Source organism: Rhipicephalus microplus, chromosome 2, assembly GCF_043290135.1.
Source record: "Rhipicephalus microplus isolate Deutch F79 chromosome 2, USDA_Rmic, whole genome shotgun sequence".
Lineage (NCBI taxonomy): Eukaryota > Metazoa > Arthropoda > Arachnida > Ixodida > Ixodidae > Rhipicephalus > Rhipicephalus microplus.
The window spans coordinates 75,711,480-75,719,368 of NC_134701.1; the positions used below are offsets into that span (position 1 = coordinate 75,711,480).

General features: G+C 42.5%; 1 non-coding gene across 1 annotated transcript; it reads left to right on the top strand.

Annotated features, from left to right (window-relative positions):
• The first annotated feature begins 1,107 nt into the window (after nt 1-1,107).
• TRNAR-UCU (transfer RNA arginine (anticodon UCU)) lies at nt 1,108-1,180 on the top strand. The gene has a single exon. It is a non-coding gene; the product is annotated as a tRNA-Arg (tRNA).
• The last annotated feature ends 6,709 nt before the right edge of the window (nt 1,181-7,889 follow it).

A 7,889-nucleotide genomic window follows, 5' to 3' on the forward strand; every position in this document is an offset into this window, starting at 1 on the left:
TTGCAGCATACTCTTAGTGAGTAAAATTTGGTATATCTTACAAGTCTTACATTGTTCAAGGGTAAACATCCAAAAATTTCACCGTGTGTTCGCTGTCTTTGTGTGGGAATCGTCTTGGGAAAGGTCGAGTCGGACCAATTTATTTCTTCGAGTGCGAAATGGAGGACTCGGCTTGTCGAATTTGTTTTTAAGACAGGTAGTCAATCGATTTTGTTTCTTTAGAGACGTCGACAACCCATTCCTTCGCACTGTCTGTCAACTTCGCCTGGGGCAACACTTGCCTAACATGGTTGTATCAACCTGCAGCGTACCTGGTGGTGTTTATGGCTTTCTCCGCGAAGTTGTACTTTCTTGTAGGTTTCTGTCAGTGCGGTTTTCACTTGAATACTTGAGTCAAGTCCGACGAAGAAGGTTGTACAAGGACCTATGTGATGTGTTTTTACCAGTGCCTTTGTATCGGTCCCTTTACAATGTATGCCATGGCCACACTGTACTAAAGCGCGTCAAGGCGATGAAAATATCGCCAGGTGCTAAGAATTTCTTTTTTAAATTACATACCGGTACGCTGACCGTCAAAACCTGGATGGCTGCAAAGGAGTTCTACGTTCCTTGGGGCACGCATTGCATAATATGCAGAAAGGAGGAGACAATTGAGCATGTATTCATTGACTGCTGGGATGCTATCTTTCTTTGGGACGTGCTCCAGCGCACGATCAAAAAAGACTTCCCCATAAATGCATATGGCATCCGCTATTTGCAAATACAAAGTGACGATGGTACCCCATATGATATGATAATGCTTATGGCTCTTCATAGCATTTGGAAATCCAGGATGGCAGCCATGCACTTTGATGTAGATGCACGAGCACCCACCCAGTACTTCAAAGAGTATATAAGAAATTTTGTGGATGAACAAAAGTTGCAGGAATTCCCCCAGAATGGTTGCCGCGCGTCGAATTACTATCGACGATAAAAACATTTTAACAGATGCGTGGCCACATCGTTTGAGCCACGGTTTTTACAATGTTTTGGATTGTGTTGTGTAATTATCAGTTAACATGTGTATTGTTTATCTGAGCCGAAAACAGGCAATAAAGAAAAAAAAAAGCCTTCGTGGCCTAACGGATAAGGCATCGGTCTTCTAAACCGGGAATTGCGGGTTCGAGTCCCGCCGAGGGTGGGTTATCCTTTTTTACTAACAAAGGGTTTCTCCCACAGTTTTCTTGCTTGAACCAAAGCATATGCATTTCCTTTTCCCCTATATTCCTTTCGATGGTGTGTTCTACTGCAACCTAGAGTAAAAGCGCTAATGAAAGGAACGCCAGTGCCTTGCCCGCACATCGCCCTCGTGGCCTAACGGATCAGGCATCGGTCTCCTAAACCGGGGATATCGGGTTCGAGTCCCGCCGAGGGTAGGATTTTTTTTTCATTCACCGAAAAGGTTTCTGCTACAGTTTTCTAGCTTGAAGCAAAGCTTATGCGCTTCTTTTACCCTATAATCCTTTCGATGTTGTGTTCTACTGTAACCTAGAGTAAACGCGCTAATAAAAGGAACCCCATGGCATTACTCGCACATCGGCTTCGTGGCCTAACGAATAAAGCATCGGTATTCTAAACAGGGGATTGCGGGTCCGAGTGCCGCAGAGGGTGGGTTATCCTTTTTTATTAACAAAGGGTTTCTCCCAAAGTTTTCTTGCTTGAACCAAAGCATATGCATTTCCTTTTCCCCTATATTCCTTTCAATGATTGGTTCTACTGTAACCTAGAGTAAACGCGCTAATGAAAGGAACGCTAGTGCATCGCTCGCACATCGCCCTCGCGGCCTAACGGATAAGGCGTCGGTCTTCTAAACCGGGGATTGCGGGTTCGAGTGCCGCCGAGGGTGGGTTATCTTTTTTCATTACGAATGGTTTGTGCTACAGTTTTCTTGCTTGAAGCAAAGCATGTGGATTTCCCTTTCTCCTATATTCCTTTCGATGGTGCGTTCTACTGTAACCTAAATTAAAAGCGCTAATGAAAAGAACGCCAGTGCATCGCTCGCACATCGCCCTCGTGGCCTAACGCATAAGGCATCGGTATTCCAAACAGGGGATTGCGGATTAGAGTCCCGCGGAGGGTGGGTTATTTTTTCTATAAACAAAGGGTTTCTCCCAAAGTTTTCTTTCTTGAATCAAAGCATATGCATTTCTTTTTCCCCTATATTCCTTTCGATGATGGGTTCTACTGTAACCTACAGTAAACGGCCTATTGAAAAGAACGCTAGTGCATCGCTCGCACATCGGCCTCATGGCCTAACGGGTAAGGCATCGGTCTCCTAAACCGGGGATTGCAGGTTCGAGTCCCACCTAGGGTGGGTTACTCTTTTTCATTAACAAAGGGTTTGTGCTACAGTTTTCTTGCTTAAAGTAAAGCATATGCATTTCCTTTCCTCCTATATTCCTTTCGATGATGAGTTCTACTGCAACCTAGAGTAAAAGCGCTAATAAAAGGAACGCCTGTGCATCCCTCGCACATCGCCCTCGTGGCCTAACGGATAAGGCATCGGTCTTCTAAACCGAGATGGCGGATTCGAGTCCCGCCGAGGGTGGGTTATCCTTTTTCAATACCAAGTGTTTCTGCAACAGTTTTCTTGCTTGAAGCAGAGCATATGCGTTTTCTTTTCCCCTATATTCCTTTCGATGGTGTGTTCTACTGCAACCTAGAGTAAAAGCGCTAATGAAAGGAACGCCAGTGCATTGCCCGCACATCGCCCTCGTGGCCTAACGGATAAGGCATCGGTCTCCTAAACCGGGGATATCGGGTTCGAGTCCCGCCGAGGGTAGGATTTTTTTTTCATTTACCGAAAAGGTTTCTGCTACAGTTTTCTAGCTTGAAGCAAAGCTTATGCGCTTCTTTTCCCCTATAATCCTTTCGATGTTGTGTTCTACTGTAACCTAGAGTAAACGCGCTAATAAAAGGAACCCCATGGCATTACTCGCACATCGGCTTCGTGGCCTAACGAATAAAGCATCGGTATTCTAAACAGGGGATTGCGGGTCCGAGTGCCGCGGAGGGTGTGTTATCCTTTTTTATTAACAAAGGGTTTCTCCCAAAGTTTTCTTGCTAGAACCAAAGCATATGCATTTCCTTTTCCCCTATATTCCTTTCGATGATTGGTTCTACTGTAACCTAGAGTAAACGCGCTAATGAAAAGAACGCTAGTGCATCGCTCGCACATCGCCCTCATGGCCTAATGAATAAGGCATCGGTCTTCTAAACGGGGGATTGCGGGTTCGAGTCCCGCCGAGGGTGGGTTATCCTTTTTCATTAACAAAGGGTTTTGCTACAGTTTTCTTGCTTGAACCAAAGCATGTGCATTTCCCTTTCTCCTATATTCCTTTCGATGGTGTGTTCTATTGTAACCTAAAGTAAAAGCGCTAATGAAAGGAAAGCCAGTGCATCGCTCGCCCATTGCCCTCGCGGCCTTACGGATAAGGCGTCGGTCTTCTAAACCGGGGATTGCGGGTTCGAGTGCCGCGGAGGGTGGGTTATTTTTTCTATAAACAAAGGGTTTCTCCCAAAGTTTTCTTTCTTGAACCAAAGCATATGCATTTCTTTTTCCCCTATATTCCTTTCGATGATGGGTTCTACTGTAACCTACAGTAAACGGCCTATTGAAAAGAACGCTAGTGCATCGCTCGCACATCGCCCTCATGGCCTAACGGGTAAGGCATCGGTCTCCTTAACCGGGGACTGCGGGCTCGAGTGCCGCCGAGGGTGGGTTATCCTTTTTCATTACCAATTGTTTGTGCTACAGTTTTCTTGCTTGAAGCAAAGCATGTGGATTTCCCTTTCTCCTTTCGATGGTGCGTTCTACTGAAACCTAGAGTAAAAGTGCTAATGAAAGGAACGCCAGTGCATCGCTCGCACATCGCCCTCGTGGCCTAACGAATAAGGCATCGGTATTCCAAACGGGGGATTGCGGGTTCGAGTCCCGCCAAGGGTGGAATATTCTTTTTCATTAACAAAGGGTTTCTGCTACAGTTTTCTTGTTTGAAGCAAAACATATGCGCTCCTTTTCTCCTATATTCCTTTCGATGGTGTGTTTTACTGTAACCTAAAGTAAACGCGCTAATGAAAAGAACGCTAGTGGTACCCTACTGAAAAAACCTATATAATTCCATACAGGATCCGTATGCTTCAATACAGGGGTTTCAGGAGCTAATACAGGAGCTGTACAGGAACCAAATGGGGGTAGATGGGTCTTATACAGGAGCTATATGGTGGTATGTAGGAGCTGAATGGGACCTGGGCAGGACATATAGGGGTATGTAGGAGCTATACAGGCATTATGGGTTTGGTATGTAGGACTCTCATCTAGCAAAATATAGGAGCTAATGGGGCTGAATGGGGGCCATACATAGGACTTGATAGGGCTCAATGTCCACCTTGATAGTCAATGTAGTACATCAGTAAACTTATTAGACCAAATACCTAGGCATGCATAACATTTTTGTTTTTTTTGTGTGTTGAAAGGGCTAAAATACTAAGTTTTTCAGCTCCATTAGTTGGCTGTACACAACCTCAAGAAATAACCAATTTTAACTAGTTCATATCTTGAGATGCAAATATGTGCAAAAGTATAACAGATAAGTATATCAGATAATTACCAAAAAACTTTATTTCATTTGATCACCTTAGTTGTACACGTGTTATATTTGCACAATTATTGCTGTTCAATTTATGAAAAAAAAGAATATTTTAAATGTTGTATTTGTGCAATGAATAATCTTTCTATGAGAAATCTCTAACAGAAAATAGTGAGTGAGTAATTTTCTATTATATGAACATACACAAGAAGATAAAAGACAATTAATCCTTATATTCAGAGAGATATACCAAGCCGCGCTCACGTGCTTTGTCATTGAACCAAGGCACAAAGCACAAAGGGCCATGCAGGACTGCCAAGGAAGAGTGCGAATGAGCTCTACGAAGCTTGGACCTCGAGGAAAAAGTGCACAAGACACAGTCGAGAGGCAAGGCGTCTCTGTTATGACATAGCAATTGCGCTCTCTGGTCTAAACACACACAATGAAAGATATCTATTAAGTCTTTAATCTGTACAAGTACAAACTAATTACATACAAACACATTAAAAAGGTTTTGCAATACTGGTATTGTTGAAAGAAAACTACATCCAATATTCAGATCAATTTTCCATGCACTGCTCAAAACGGTCGATCTGAGAGTTTGGTTGGCTTCGCACAAGCTTGCTCACTTGTGAACGGTACTTGACTGTGTTTATTCCTCAGAATCAGAATAAGAGCAAATAATTATAAAATTTCGTTTGGTGTGCTTCCATCTGAGCCTTTGAAAACGGCTTATTGTACGTCTGCATCAAAGTATCTTCACCACTGGCCAACTAAGTATTTCTAATGCTACTCCTGTCTTACAACAAAATTGATTCAAATATACAGTTTAACTTTCAACACATTACTTTAAATAGTTGAATAAGTGTTTGGGTGGCACAAGCTTGCTTGCTCGTAAAATGTACTTGGCTGTGTTTATTGCTCAAAAGCTAAATAGGAGCAAATAGTTCTCAAGATTTTGTTTCGTGTGCTTTCATCTGAACCTTTGAAAACTTCTTGTTGTACGCATTCATATATCACATCGTTCCAACTCAACAGCTAATGGTCACGATACTCATATCTTGCAAACAAGAGTTGCTCAAGTTGTTGTTTTGAGCTTCCATGCACTACTTGAAAAGGTTGGCAAGAGTGTTTAGTGGCACAAGTTTTCCTCTTCGTGATACTTGGCTGGGCTATCACAGAGAAGGTGTACATTAGCAAATATTTCTCCACGATTTGTTTTGTGCGCTTTTGACTGAACCTTTCAAAACGGCTTGTTGTATGCTTGCATGTATAGCGTCATCCCCATTGGTCAGCTATTTGTAACAGTACTCTTGTCTTGCAAATAAAAGGGGCTCAATTTTTCATTTTGAGTTTCCATGTATTGCTTAAGATGGTTCATGAGAGTGTTTTTGTGGCACAAGAATGCTTGTCTGTGATACTTGGCTGTGTTTATCACTCAGAAGGTGGACAAGAGAAAATAATTCTCCAGGCTTTCTTTTGTGCGCTTCCATCTGAACCTTTCAAAACGTCTTGTTATATGCTTGCATGTACAGCATCATGCCGATTGGACAGCTATTTGTAACGGTACTCATGTCTTGCAAACAAAAGGGGCTCAATTTTTCATTTTGAGTTTCCACGTATTGCTTTAAATGGTTCATGAGAGTGTTTTTGTGGCACAAGAATGCTTGTCTGTGATAGTTGGCTGTGTTTATCACTCAGAAGGTGGACAAGAAGAAATAATTCTCCACGCTTTGTTTTGTGCGCTTCCATCTGAACCTTTCAAAACGTCTTGTTATATGCTTGCATGTACAGCATCATGCCCATTGGACAGCTATTCGCAATGGTACTCATGTCTTGCAAACAAAAGGGGCTCAGTTTTTCATTTTGAGTTTCCAGGTATTGCTTGAAATGGTTCATGAGAGTGTTTTTCTGGCACAAGAATGCTTGTCTGTGATAGTTGGCTGTGTTTATCACTCAGAAGGTGGACAAGAAGAAATAATTCTCCACGCTTTGTTTTGTGCGCTTCCATCTGAACCTTTCAAAACGTCTTGTTATATGCTTGCATGTACAGCATCATGCCCATTGGACAGCTATTCGCAATGGTACTCATGTCTTGCAAACAAAAGGGGCTCAATTTTTCATTTTGAGTTTCCAGGTATTGCTTGAAATGGTTCATGAGAGTGTTTTTGTGGCACAAGAATGCTTGTCTGTGATACTTGACTGTGTTTATCACTCAGAAGGTAGACAAGAGGAAATAATTCTTCACGCTTTGTTTTGTGCGCTTCCATCTGAACCTTTCAAAACGTCTTGTTATATGCTTGCATGTAAAGCATCATGCCCATTGGACAGTTTTTCGCAATGGTACTTATGTCTTGCAAACAAAAGGGGCTCAATTTTTCATTTTGAGTTTCCAGGTAATGCTTGAAATGGTTCATGAGAGTGTTTTTGTGGCACAAGAATGCTCGTCTGTGATACTTGGCTGTGTTTCTCACTCAGAATGTGGACAAGAGGAAATAATTCTCCACGCTTTGTTTTGTGCGCTTCCATCTGAACCTTTCGAAACGTCTTGTTATATGCTTGCATGTACAGCATCATGCCCATCGGACAGCTATTCGCAATGGTACTCCTGTCTTGCAAACAAAAGGGGCTCAATTTTTCCTTTTGAGTTTCCAGGTAATGCTTGAAATGGTTCATGAGAGTGTTTTTGTGGCAAAAGAATGCTCGTCTGTGATACTTGGCTGTGTTTCTCACTCAGAATGTGGACAAGAGGAAATAATTCTCCACGCTTTGTTTTGTGCGCTTCCATCTGAACCTTTCGAAACGTCTTGTTATATGCTTGCATGTAAAGCATCATGCCCATTGGACAGTTTTTCGCAATGGTACTTATGTCTTGCAAACAAAAGGGGCTCATTTTTTCATTTTGAGTTTCAGGTAATGCTTGAAATGGTTCATGAGAGTGTTTTTGTGGCACAAGAATGCTCGTCTGTGATACTTGGCTGTGTTTCTCACTCAGAATGTGGACAAGAGGAAATAATTCTCCACGCTTTGTTTTGTGCGCTTCCATCTGAACCTTTCGAAACGTCTTGTTATATGCTTGCATGTACAGCATCATGCCCATCGGACAGCTATTCGCAATGGTACTCCTGTCTTGCAAACAAAAGGGGCTCAATTTTTCATTTTGAGTTTCCACGTATTGCTTGAAATGGTTCATGAGAGTGTTTTTGTGGCACAAGAATGCTCGTCTGTGATACTTGGCTGTGTTTATCACTCAGAAGGTGG